The sequence below is a fragment of the Schistocerca americana genome, chromosome 2, assembly GCF_021461395.2.
Source record: "Schistocerca americana isolate TAMUIC-IGC-003095 chromosome 2, iqSchAmer2.1, whole genome shotgun sequence".
In the NCBI taxonomy this organism is placed as follows: Eukaryota; Metazoa; Arthropoda; class Insecta; order Orthoptera; family Acrididae; genus Schistocerca; species Schistocerca americana.
Window position 1 is genome coordinate 710,268,636 of NC_060120.1, and position 12,431 is coordinate 710,281,066.

General features: G+C 42.5%; 1 protein-coding gene across 1 annotated transcript in view; it reads right to left on the reverse strand.

Annotated features, from left to right (window-relative positions):
• Positions 1 to 12,431, reverse strand: part of LOC124595116 (cubilin-like) — a 1,106,483-nt gene that overhangs the window by 768,500 nt on the left and 325,552 nt on the right. The gene's annotated exons all lie outside the window — the stretch shown is intronic.

Below are 12,431 nucleotides of genomic sequence, written 5' to 3' on the forward strand. Positions count from 1 at the left end.
AAAGAAGGAAACGCTACTTCTCGTTGGTATGTACCGCAAACGTATAATTATATTTATTGTAGTAGTAAGAAGCTGTTTATGTGTTAGATAACATTTAGGCACAGTATACTAAAGGTACACAATCGTGATACACAGTGATGACTGTGTGACAAGTACTAGATGAATTAGCTGCTGTGAAATTGCGCTACCAGTCAATCCAATGAATGTGTGCAAAATACGAGCAAGTTTCATCCGCAGATAAGATTAATATAGTGGTGTGCAAAAGCTAAGGCGAAAATAACTTCAGGATGATGTATCACTGTCGAGTAATATATCTCGATAAAACTTGTAGCATAGATATAAAGAACTGCCGCAGTGTCGTACAGAAGGCAACTGCCAGAATGGTGCAATGGGACGAACAGAAATGACACTTTTATTCAACGACGATAATTACACCGAATTCAGAAACGATTTACAATGGTCTCTTGGACATTACAAAATGCGGGTCATAATTCTTAACATAGTACGTGATCATCACGGACAGAAGTGGATGATGTGCAACGTGCTCCCATGCTGGCCACATCTTTGGTAAGGGACTTTTGTGGTAGGTCGCTCCATTCCTCCACCAGTGCCGTCGACGACTGCTGAATGGTCGTTCGTGCCCTGTTAAATGTGGTTGCAATTGCACCCGCTGTTTGACATGAGTCCCTTCTCGGCTGTTACACAAGTAGCGGTCATCTTCTACTGTTGTTAAATGTGGTCGACTATCTCCCCCCCCCCCCCTCCCCCGCCCGCATCTCGTGGTCGTGCGGTAGCGTTCTCGCTTCCTACGCCCGGGTTCCCGGGTTCGATTCCCGGCGGGGTCAGGGATTTTCTCTGCCTCGTGATGGCTGGGTGTTGTGTGATGTCCTTAGGTTAGTTAGGTTAGAGTAGTTCTAAGTTCTAGGGGACTGATGACCATAGATGTTAAGTCCCATAGTGCTCAGAGCCATTTGAACCATTTTATTGAACCCCCTCCCCCGCACAAGGACAGCAGTGCCTGTGGTTCGGAACACTCCCCACGCACCTGAAACAGTGCTGTGAGCAATACCAGGTTCCTGGGCTATATTCGTCACACGTCGTTCTTATTACAGTTTCCCGATGACTCCTCCCGTATGAAGGCATGCAAATGTTATCTCCGGGCCATCGTGTAATGGGGAACAACACCGCAGTGCAACGTAACTGCTCGCTGATCGACACACACTGTCTTTCACCGTTCCTTTAGATGCCTCCTGTTGCGGAGCCAGCCCCATTTGCTGTACAATCACGCTGACCTCACACCATCTGACGTGTAACTTTCTTCATTTCCACCGAGTAATTAATATGTATGTTAAGTTACTTCATTTAGCTCGTTCTTAAGTTTTTCTAAGCAGTGTATATGACAGTCTGATTCATTGTCTCTGGATTATGCAGTCCTCCAAACCATTGTGCTCATTTGCAAGTAGTCCCAAAGAGAAACAGTAGCATTAGTACTTGTGCCGTGCAGATGGATATATGCAATTAACAACCTAGTTTCCCTCAGGATAAATGAAGATTGAATGTATATCTCTCTAAATAAAAAGAATTATGCTCCCAAAAATATTCCAGACTGCGATAAATCGCTAATTTTCTGCGTATCATACTCAAACTTCGAAGTTGTTTGGGATACTTTCACTTTGACGTACTAGGAAGCCATTTCACAATACCGTTGCAGCACAATTTATTAAAACAGATTCGATAATACGATAAACGCAGTGAAATGTAGTAGATATCCCATCCTTTCCTACAACAAAAATAAATAGCGAAATACAAGCTACGTCTTCGTGAAACAATCGAAATGTCCTAGCCCTTATCTGTTTAAAGCCTACGGTCAACGTACGGAACACTTCCTGTAAGCCATGTAGCTTTTTCCCGATGCACCACTGCTAGTTTACTTTAAACACCGCACCCTCACATTGACGATTCAACACAGAAAGTGCGTCGCTATTCAATACTAAAGGATCTATGCCGACTTCTCCCCGAGCGCGTGACGCGCCTACGGTCAACGTATGGAACTTCTCCTGGAAGTCATGTAGCTTTTTTTCCGATGTACCACTGCCAGTTTGTAAAAAATGCACAGTATTTCCAAAGGTGTATCTTTGTACTAGTGATGTAATGACATTTAAAATCTACAGCCCGCTTACGGACAAAGCTTACGCTCCAGCATAGTCACGTGATTTTTGGAAGCAATGTGTTTCGGCAACAAAAACTCAGATCGGCTCATCTGAATGAGCATTACACAGGTCTTTCTACTGTATGATCGTACTTTAAGAATCAGTAGCGCGAAAATCTCAGTGAATTACGAAAACATTGATCGTCTTAAAGCTCATCTTGTGTCTCTACAATAGGTTAACTGTTTCCACTGCAAGAAAATTGTGCAGTGATGTCAGTAATGTACAGATTTGTCATACTGTCACAAATCGATGCGTTTATGAGGAAAGTGGAGATGTGCTCTTAGAATTTTATAGTCTTTCTTGGGTACATCCAGAAATACTAATACGTATTCGCAAATACAAGGAACGAATATCAAGGCTTGAAATGAATGGAGATCAGATGAATATTTGTGGATGATTTTTCGTAATCCAATAACCATGAATGTGAACTAAAGAAGAAAAACTAAGTAGAAAGTTACGCAAAGAGCTGTTAAACTGATATGGTTTGGTAAAAAAATTTATTTCTGTTATTTTCAACAGTAGTAGTAGTTTAAGGATATGACTGTGAGTACAGAGTGATCATTATTTAAAGATGTGGTGCGTAAATGTGCGGATCACCAATTTACGCGACCAAAAATATCTGGGCGTTAGCGCGAATCAGCTGCGAAAGTGTACCTGTAGCAATCACTGCAGCTCAGTCCCAATCACATTTCTTTCGTATTTATGTAATATGCAACGCTACCCTACTTCAAGCTTTGATACAAGAATGTTTAGTGAAGCAATTTCGTGGAGAGGCAACGATCATTACCAACCGAAAAGAACTGAAATCCAATATTTCCACTCGCGAGGACATTGAGCGCTGTGAGTGCCATGATATCACGCCTTGGCGCACCTTCTAAAAGAGGACTACCAAATGTCAGCGACTTCCCTCCCGCAATTACTGTACGCAGTTTCGCTTGTGAAAGACGTTCACTTTAGTTGCGTGGTAAAAGCCGATGTGCTACGCATTCGAATATTCTGAGAATAATTGGAAATAAGTTGACGAAATGGAGCTTGCAACTTTCTTGGACAATTTATCGTAATGACGCTATTACAAGGAAATCGTCTAGTGTTACGTCTAAAGGGATTTCTTTTCGTGAGGCGACGAAATTTCTCAGGTGAAGTCTTCTCCGTCATTGAAGTTATGAAATTTCATGTGTCATTGCTCTCTTAGTGTTAGATATCAGCAGGAATAGGCAATTAAAAAATAAGAAGACAGTATTTCTCTTGCAAAACTTAAACTTCTCCATCAACATTGTCTTCGTCAGGCTCAGTCATTACTTCCCCTAATTTCGACCTACTCCACTTTTACCACTGCTTTAACTACAGTCTTGCCTCCGGTGATTAACGACGAACCCATATCTCATGTACCGGTATACACTCATATCGACAACATTTTTAAAAAAGTAGGGTATTGCAAATGTCCTTTCTACAATTTATGTAGTTCAAAATGAACAAATGCAGGAGCCATAACGCACGCGGCTTGTTCATAGGCGGAACGTCAGTCAAGATATAAGGTGAACGTTCGTTTGAGATGTGTACCGGTACCATGTCTGGAATCTCGTGGATTGTAATACGATGGTCTTCTATGACAATACCACAGACTCTATCGGCCAAATCCCCGCTAGGAACACTAACAAACAACCCGATCGCTGCAAATACGAAATGTCGGACTACGTTTTCATCCAAGTATTCAACAATAAAAGACCTGGAATGCTGGTCTAGGGACCCTATGGACTCACTTTATAAATATATTTTCAATACAATGCTTTTCGCTGTATGAGGTGAATGTTGGAATAGTTGCTTGCCTTTACCTATCATTGTCCAAACACCGTTAAATCTCTTTCGCTAGCCTCTTAGATCTCTGTCGGGGGCAATCGTCTGTAACCTTCATGCTTCCTGAATGCTAGAACTCATCTGTGTTGACTCAAAGCAGTAGTATAAACTTCTTAAGACGTCCAGTGTGGCATGAACCCACATGCTTATGCTGTTAAGTCGTCACAGAGCAACTTGAGACGAAGTTACAAGTCAGGAGTTTTGTAAGTAAAAATGAATAACTTAATTACAATAAAAGTAGTGAGAAATCCAGGAAAACATATCTTACGAACGAAGGAGGAGTAGGCTCTTCCGCCACTCTGAGACTTCCTTTAATACATTTCTCAGGGGTCTACCAACAGCATTCATCCATCATGAAGTATAAATCCAGCTGAATTTGGTATATAAAAGAAATTAAGCGTTCATTTCTTTCCACTAATTTGAATTAACCAATATAATGATATGTAGATGGCAGTTCTTGTTTGAGTAATACTAATGCCCACAATGAGGATTCATCCACATACTTTTCAAGTGCGGCTTGGTATTACAACAGAAAGATAATGTTTGAATTTCATTTCACGAATTGGTATTGGAGCTTTGGGCCGATTGTGTAAGAAGCGCCTTACCTTTGCACATGTACTCACTGTTTATGTGGCAGAAGTTTATATGACAGTTGTAAGTGTGAGACATCCTCAAGGCGTACGAAAACCTTCATTTAATAACCGTTAAATTTCTGCTCGTAAATTTAAAAGAACATCGAGTGATTTAGAAAGATTTATTTCGTAGAATACTATTTATCATCGTTAAGTTAATGTTATTGAGTGAAAGAGAATCCATTAGCAAATGAATCGTAACCTTTAAGTATATTTGTTGGTGTTGTTATCGAATTGTAAATATTCCAGTGCGAGAAGTCGTATTGAGATAGAAGTGTTGAACAAATACATATAGAAGCAGAGGCCGCATTACGAATAGTTAATGGTATAGTACACTATCAATGCAGCAGCGTTTGTAATGACGTGCTTGTTCGTTTCCGAACAACAGCATACAGAGTTTTTATGCTATTTATACGCAACATTCACAGCAGATCACGTAGGACTACTTCAGAATGCCACTGCGTATATAAGGGATTTTTGGTTTATGACAACAGTTTTTATTTCCACAATGATGAATAATTTAGAGGAAGGAAGGCTATGTGTCTCATATTAAATCCGAATTTACACAAACTATGACACTCACTACAAAAAAGAGGCAAAATAATAAGTGTATCAAAAGTAGCAGTTTTCACTATTGCGTAACTTTCCTGGTGGTCTGGCTTCGTGAAATCTGTAACAAAAGAACGAGGATGTCACCAGTTTTAGGCTATTCAGAGTTTATTATCTGCTCCTAAACTTACACCCATATGTAGCTGGCAGTAATCTCTGAAGAGCTGTTACTTGCTAACACAGACCAAGGTGGAATAGTGGTTAACCTACTGGCCACGTAATCGGAATGGTCACCGTTCTAATTGCCCATTATGTCATACTGAATCAAGCTGTGACCAAAATCGTTTTCTAAAGAGCGCAATGACCGACTATCTTTCTCGTGTTTGCACAATCGGAGCTCGTGCTGCAGTGGCTTCGATATCGACGGAGCGTTGAGACCTAAACTTCCTTTCTGATTCTCCTTCAAGGGGCTATGTGAAAGAAACTGTATAGATGGATTAATTACTTTTATCAAACGAAACCCCAGGTGTTTAACACATTTTTTACACAGTAAGTTTCTCAGAGGCAACGACGAACGGGAAGAGTTGTATAACGGAATGGGCAGTGTCCTGAAAAGAAATTTAAAGTTGTTATAAAAAAAGTGAAACAAAGACAACGAAATGTAGTGGACTCAAATCAGGTGATATCGAGGATATTAGATTAGGAAATCAGAAGTAATGATAATAGATGAGTTTCCTTGTTTGGGCAGCATAATAAGTGATGATGACGGAAACAGAGCTGATATGAAATGCAGAATGGCAATAAGAAGAAAAACGTGTCTGTAAATGAAAGGTTTGCCAATATCGAATATACAAAGGTGGATCGGAAAGTAACGAACAACAATTTTTTTCACCCATGATATTTCAGCTGGAATGTTGAAATTTCACGAAGATATAGTTTGAAGTTTGTCCTACAAGAGGGTATTTTATTTTCATGTGCAGATCTAGCGATAGAAGCCTGAACTACGAAACAAACATGACACGCAGGTTACTGTCGTTAACTTGTAAAGAGCAGCGAGGTGTGGTTCGATATTTGTGGACTGAAGGATATAAAATGAGTGAAATTCCCAGGGACAGGCGTGACGTGTACGTGGGCGACTGAACGGACGGTAGCAATGTCTGCAGATGGTGTGTATCCTTCCAGGAGAGTTGTGCGAACCTCAGTGATTCGCTACGTTCCGGGGGGACGATAACAGCTGCAACCCCGCAGAATGTCGCAGCCATTGAGGCAGCAATTGTGAACGACTGGCGCATGCAAAGGTTTGCCGTTTTCGCAGCAGTTCAACATTTCCTATAGTGCGATTACGATATTGTTCGCGGAACGTTGAAATTTCGTAAAGTTAGAGCTCGCTGGGTGCCTAAGAATCTGACAGACAATCCTAAGGGCCTTAGAATGAAGTAAGCTTGGATCACTTAACGAGTTACGCCGCAGAAGGGTATATCATTCTGAAAGGACTCGTTGCTGGTGATGAATCCTGTGCGTACCACTACACACCGGAAACGAAGCAGGCCTCTATGGAGTGGTAAAATGCTGGTTCCCCAGTACAAAAAAAATTCAGAGTAAACCATACTGCTACGAAAGTGCTTGTGACAATGATCTGGGATATGCTTGGTGTATTATTGGTGGGCTTTGCTGAACACAGGACCACTGTCAATGCTTAAGCCTAGATTAAAACTTTGGTTAATCTGTGTAGTGCCTTCGTAACAAATGCCACAACATTAATACTGACTGGGTCAAATTTCTTCATGACAATACTCGCCCCGATTTTGCTGTTCCTACTCGTAATAAAATCACCAAACTTGGATAGGAGATGCTCCAGCTTCCAACATACAGTCCGGAATTTTCATCGTCGAACTTCCATTTGGTTGGTCCCATGAAGAAATTCCTGACCGGCGAACGTTTTGCGACGGAAGTGAAAGTGAAATCAGCAGTCGGTATATGGCAATACTCCAACCAAACGTACTTCTACTAATAGAGCATATTGAAACTGTTACCATGATGGGATGAATGTGGCTGAGAACGTTGGTGACTATGTAGAAAAGTAGGTAGAAGATATAAGGTCATTTGTGATTTTTTATACCCATTGAACTCTTAGGTAATGAAATTGTTGTGCTTTGTTTCCGATCTTCCCTCTTGATATGAGTATTAAATTCTGGGAAGTCTTCCAATGTTACGTTAAAACCGAAGTTACTTTCCGGATAGCCCTCGTATGTGAATTAAAAAAGAAGTTACGGCCATTTTCGCAGTCCTCGTTCACAGGGGGAAGGCGCAAGAAGGCGGCAGCTCACCTGGTGGTATTGACGACGCGTCCGCGGCACGGCTTGGTGGGCTGGCCGCTGGCTGGCCTGCAGCCGTTATCGCATTCTGAGCCCGCAGCCTCTGCCCGATCGCACAAAGCCTGCCCGCCGCAGCCACCGGCGAGCGCCTGCAGCGCGGCTGCCCGCTGCCCGCAATACGCTAATGCTCTCCTCTCGCCAGCAGGGTTCGCACCGCGCCGTGCAGTACTCGACCGCGGAGCGCATTCACACCGGCCGCTGCCAGCCGGACGTCGGTTCAGAAGCCGTGTGCAGACATGGCTGCTCCCCAAAGAAGGCGCAGCCACTGCGAGAATGCCCACTGACTGACGGCAGAGATGAATTCGCGAGATGCTTTTCACTTTTGCTCCTGCATCACATATACACTTTCCGAGACTGAAGCAAAGGATGCATGAGAGGTACGCAAGAAACCTTCTCCTGTTTCTTCCGCGAATGCAGATATGAACACTCGTACATCGTGGCCGAAAAGGACGAGTATTGCGCGGCGTGAACCCGAACTGCACCTACTGTTGTGAAGGTATCTTTGCAGAAAATAATTACATTATGGCTACGTAACGGCCGGCCGATGTAGCCGAGCGTTTCTAGACGCTTCGGTCTGGAACCGCGCGACCCTCCGGTCGCAGGTTCGAATCCTGCCTCGGGCATGGATGTGTGTGATGTCCTTAGGTTAGTTAGGTTTAAGTAGGTCTAAGTTCTAGGGGACTAATGACCTCAGATATTAAGTCCCATAGTGCTCAGAGCCAAGTTACGTAACGAGCCAACGGAGACTATATGTCCCTCATACCAATGCACTCAGATAACATCCCTGAACAAGAGACGTTCTGTTTGTAGGTTCGAGCCTGTCACGGTTGTCATCTTGTATACAACAACAAAACAGTAAAACCGTCCTGTAGGTCTGTTTGTCTATTTGAACACGCTAATCTCCAAAACTATTAGACCAACTTTCGTGGAGTTTTTACCTCTAACCTGAGCTTAGCTTGGGGCAACGTATAGACTTTATTTCATGAAAATCGGATCACGTAAAAGAGTTTTATTTGAAACCATTGTGCCTGACTGTCTGTCTGAACACGCTAGTCTCTAAAATTATTAACGACTTTTTATTTGATTCTCGCAGATAACTTGAGCGCAGCTTGGGGCAGTATGTAGAATACGACCAAGAAAAAATATTGCAATGTAAAGTTTTAAGAGTCTGCTCAGCTCAGTAGTTCGTACGTGTACCTTAGTGACGGCCTAGTACACTAAAGAATAAATATTTGGCGCTGTAAGTATCGCAAAACACCAAAGAACCAATGGAGGGTGCTATTAGTTTTTGTATCCCACTGACAAGAAGGGTTTTCGGAATTTTACGTCAGTGAAAGATTTAAGGGCCGCAGTCCTATCTTTACGAATAATAACTAACAGATAATTTGCTTGGCTAGGTTATAAAGATTTATTTGATACGTTTTTTATATTGAAAATTAACGAAATTGCTTTCCTTCTTTCGGTAGTTTTCTCTTATGTTTACTTGGCTAGGAAAAACGAATTTATTGACTAAGTGATCCTACAAGAGGTCTATTTTAGTAGACTGACATACACAGACCATAAAAAACCCATCTTTAACTACCGTTGTAGAATGATAGCTGTATAGTGTGTGTTAGTGTTTTTTTGTTTTTAACGTCCCGTCGACAACGAGGTCACTAGAGACGGAGCACAAGCTCGGGTTAGGGAAGGATGGGGAAGGAAATCGGCCGTGCCCTTTCAAAGGAACCATCACGGCATTTGCCTGAAATGATTTAGGGAAATCACGGAAAACCTGAATCAGGATGGCTGGAGACGGGATTGAACCGTCGTCCTCCCGAATGCGGGAAGCTGTATAGCTAGTTCCTAATATTGATATCTCTTTCTATGAGATCCTATCACCTGAATACATTGGAAAACACAATGAACTGAAAGATGAAATTCTATGTTTCACAAAATGTGAAAGGCAAAATAAATCGCTACGCTCACAGAAACGTAACAGAAATTCCACTGACCATAGTTAGCGACTTATGTGGAAAAAAAACATGACCTATTTCATTGAGACTCTTTCTAATGCATCTACAATCTGTATCTCAACTAGATGTGCCCGCATATCGGTAGTTTTGTCACAATGCGTGATGGTAAATAAGTAAGCTATTTTAAGGGTAATAAAGTCAGCTGCCCTCAAGTGCCTACCTGTTCAGGTAAGCATAGCTCGTGGTGTGCGTTCCGCCCCACCCAGCTAGCCCAACGGAAGACGCAGCACCAAGTGCAGTGTCGTTGCCGAGCGGTCTGTACAGAATGTTGTGGACAGGCGTGTGCATCTATGCATTGAGCTACTCAAGTAGCTGTACATTATACAACATGTACTTCACGCAACAAATTTAATAATTTTTGTAACATGGTTAATGTTCACTGATGCAAAAAGAGATGTTCCATTCCTTGCTTTATTCTTTTAAAGACAGTTTTTCTTTTCTAGTTTCTAAAGTAGCCTATGTTCTTCCATAACAAATTTTATCGAAATCTCTTCAGCATTCAGTAGTTTAGTCGTCAAATTGTAACAGTCAGAGGTACTTTTGCATCTATACACTGAAGAGCCAAAGAAACTGGCACACCTGCCTAATGTCGTGTAGGGCCCCGGCGAGCACTCTGAACTGCCGCAACGAAACGTGGCGTGGATTCAATTAATGTCTGAAGTAGCGCTGGAGGGAACTGACGTCATCTATCCTGCAGGGCTGTCCATAAATCCATAAGAGTACCAGGGGGTGGAGATCTCTTCTGAACAGCAGGGCATCCCTGATATGCTCAATAATGTTCATGTATGAGGAGATTGGTGGCTAGGGGAAGTGTTTATACTCAGAGGAGTTTTCCTGGAACGACTCTGCAGCAGTTCTGGACGTGTGAGGTGTATTGTTCTGCTTGAATTGCCAAAGTACGTCGGAATGCACAATGGACATGAATGGATGCAGGTGATCAGACAGGGTGCTTACGCACATGCCAGAGTTGTGTCTAGACGTATCAGGGGTCCCATACCACTTCAACTGAACACGCCCCTTCTTACCATTACAGAGCCTCCACAAGCTTGAACAGTCCACTGCTGACTCGCAGGGTCCATGGGTCCATGAGGTTGTCGCCATACCCGTACACGTCCATCCGCTCGATACAATTTGAAACGAGACTCGTCCAACCAGGCAACAAGCTTCCAGTCATCAAACGTCCAAAACCGGTGTTAACGGAACCAGGAGGGCGCACAACATTGTCTCGTGCAGTCATCAAGGGTACGCGAGTGGGCCTTGGGCTCCGAAAGCCCATATCGATGATGTTTCGTTGAATAGTTCACACGCTGAAACTTATTGATAGTCCAGTACTGAAATAAGTAGCAATTTACGGAAGGGTTGCACTTCTGTCACGTTGAACGATTCTCTTCAGTCGTCGTTGGTCCCGTACTGATGTTTTACCGGATTCACGGTATACTCGTGAAATGGTCGTACGGGAAAATCCCCACTTCATCGCTTCCTCGGAGATGCTTTGTACCAACGCACGTACGCCGACAATAAAACCACGTTCAAACTCAATTAAATCTTGATAACCTGTCATTGTAGCAGCAGTAACCGATCTAAGAACTGCGCCAGACAGTTGTCTGATATAGGCGTTGCCGACCGCAGCGCCGTATTCTGCGTGTTTACATATCTCTATATTTGAATACGTATGCCTACACCAGTTTCTTTAGCACTTCAGTGTAATATTAGTATGGATTACCAGCAGTGTCATGGCTAATGAAGTAGTAATATCGATGCTCGTCATAAACGATTTATGTTCCTTAGTTACAGCACAGAAAACAGCGATGACTTAGTCGCTCGTAACAACCAGTCTTGTCTTGCTATGTCAATGCTTGAAGATCCATTTAAATTTATTTCGCCTTCCTCCAACAGAACAGTGTCACCGAATAAAAGTATGGCCATGAGCTAAATTAGCCACGCTGCATGGCAGGCTACTAGGCCAGAGAGACAATTCTATTCTGTCATAATACATCGAACTTTCAAATATTTTTGATTGAGTCGCAGGAGTTAGGGTTTACCCGGTAGGTACCGTTTCACGAATGCAGACACCGAACCGCCGAGTGTTTTGGAGGGCGGTCTAAAAGGAACAGGTTGAACACAGGAATCTATTTGCGGAGAGCCCAACCCCGCTACACCTTAATTTACTATACTGTCTCGTTACAAACAAGATACGATTGTAAATAGTATTTTTATAGGCGCATCATTATTTCAAAAAATACATCCACATATTCTCTTGTACGTACCTACTCTGCAAAGCACTTTGTAGAGCGTGGCATAAGGTACTTGGCATTGTATCAAATGTTAAAGTTCCACTCGCTTCAATTTGTATGTAGAACATGGGAAGAATGAATGCTTAAATGTGTCTACGCGTGCGGTAATTAATATTCTCTTGGTAGCCCCTGCGGATGCAATATACCTGAAGCAACTGCCTAAATTCTTCGCCTGATACTGGTTCTTGAAACTTTTTAAGGGGGTTGCGAAGGATAACTGGTCTACGTTCCAACATTTCTTAATTCAAATGTTTCACTTCCTTGAGGCCATCACGTGAGCCAAACAAATCAGTCATACTTTTTTGAATACCGTCAGCACAACTTTAATGCTATTTGGTATTGCCCCAACACACTCGAACAATATTCCAAGATGAGACGCACAGCTATTTCGTAGGTTGTCTGTTTTTCTATATTGACTTCATTTTCCCTGTTTACTGCCAATGAGCGGAAGTATACCGTCTGATTCGCCTACGGTTCGACCTATGTGATCAATCTATTTAATATC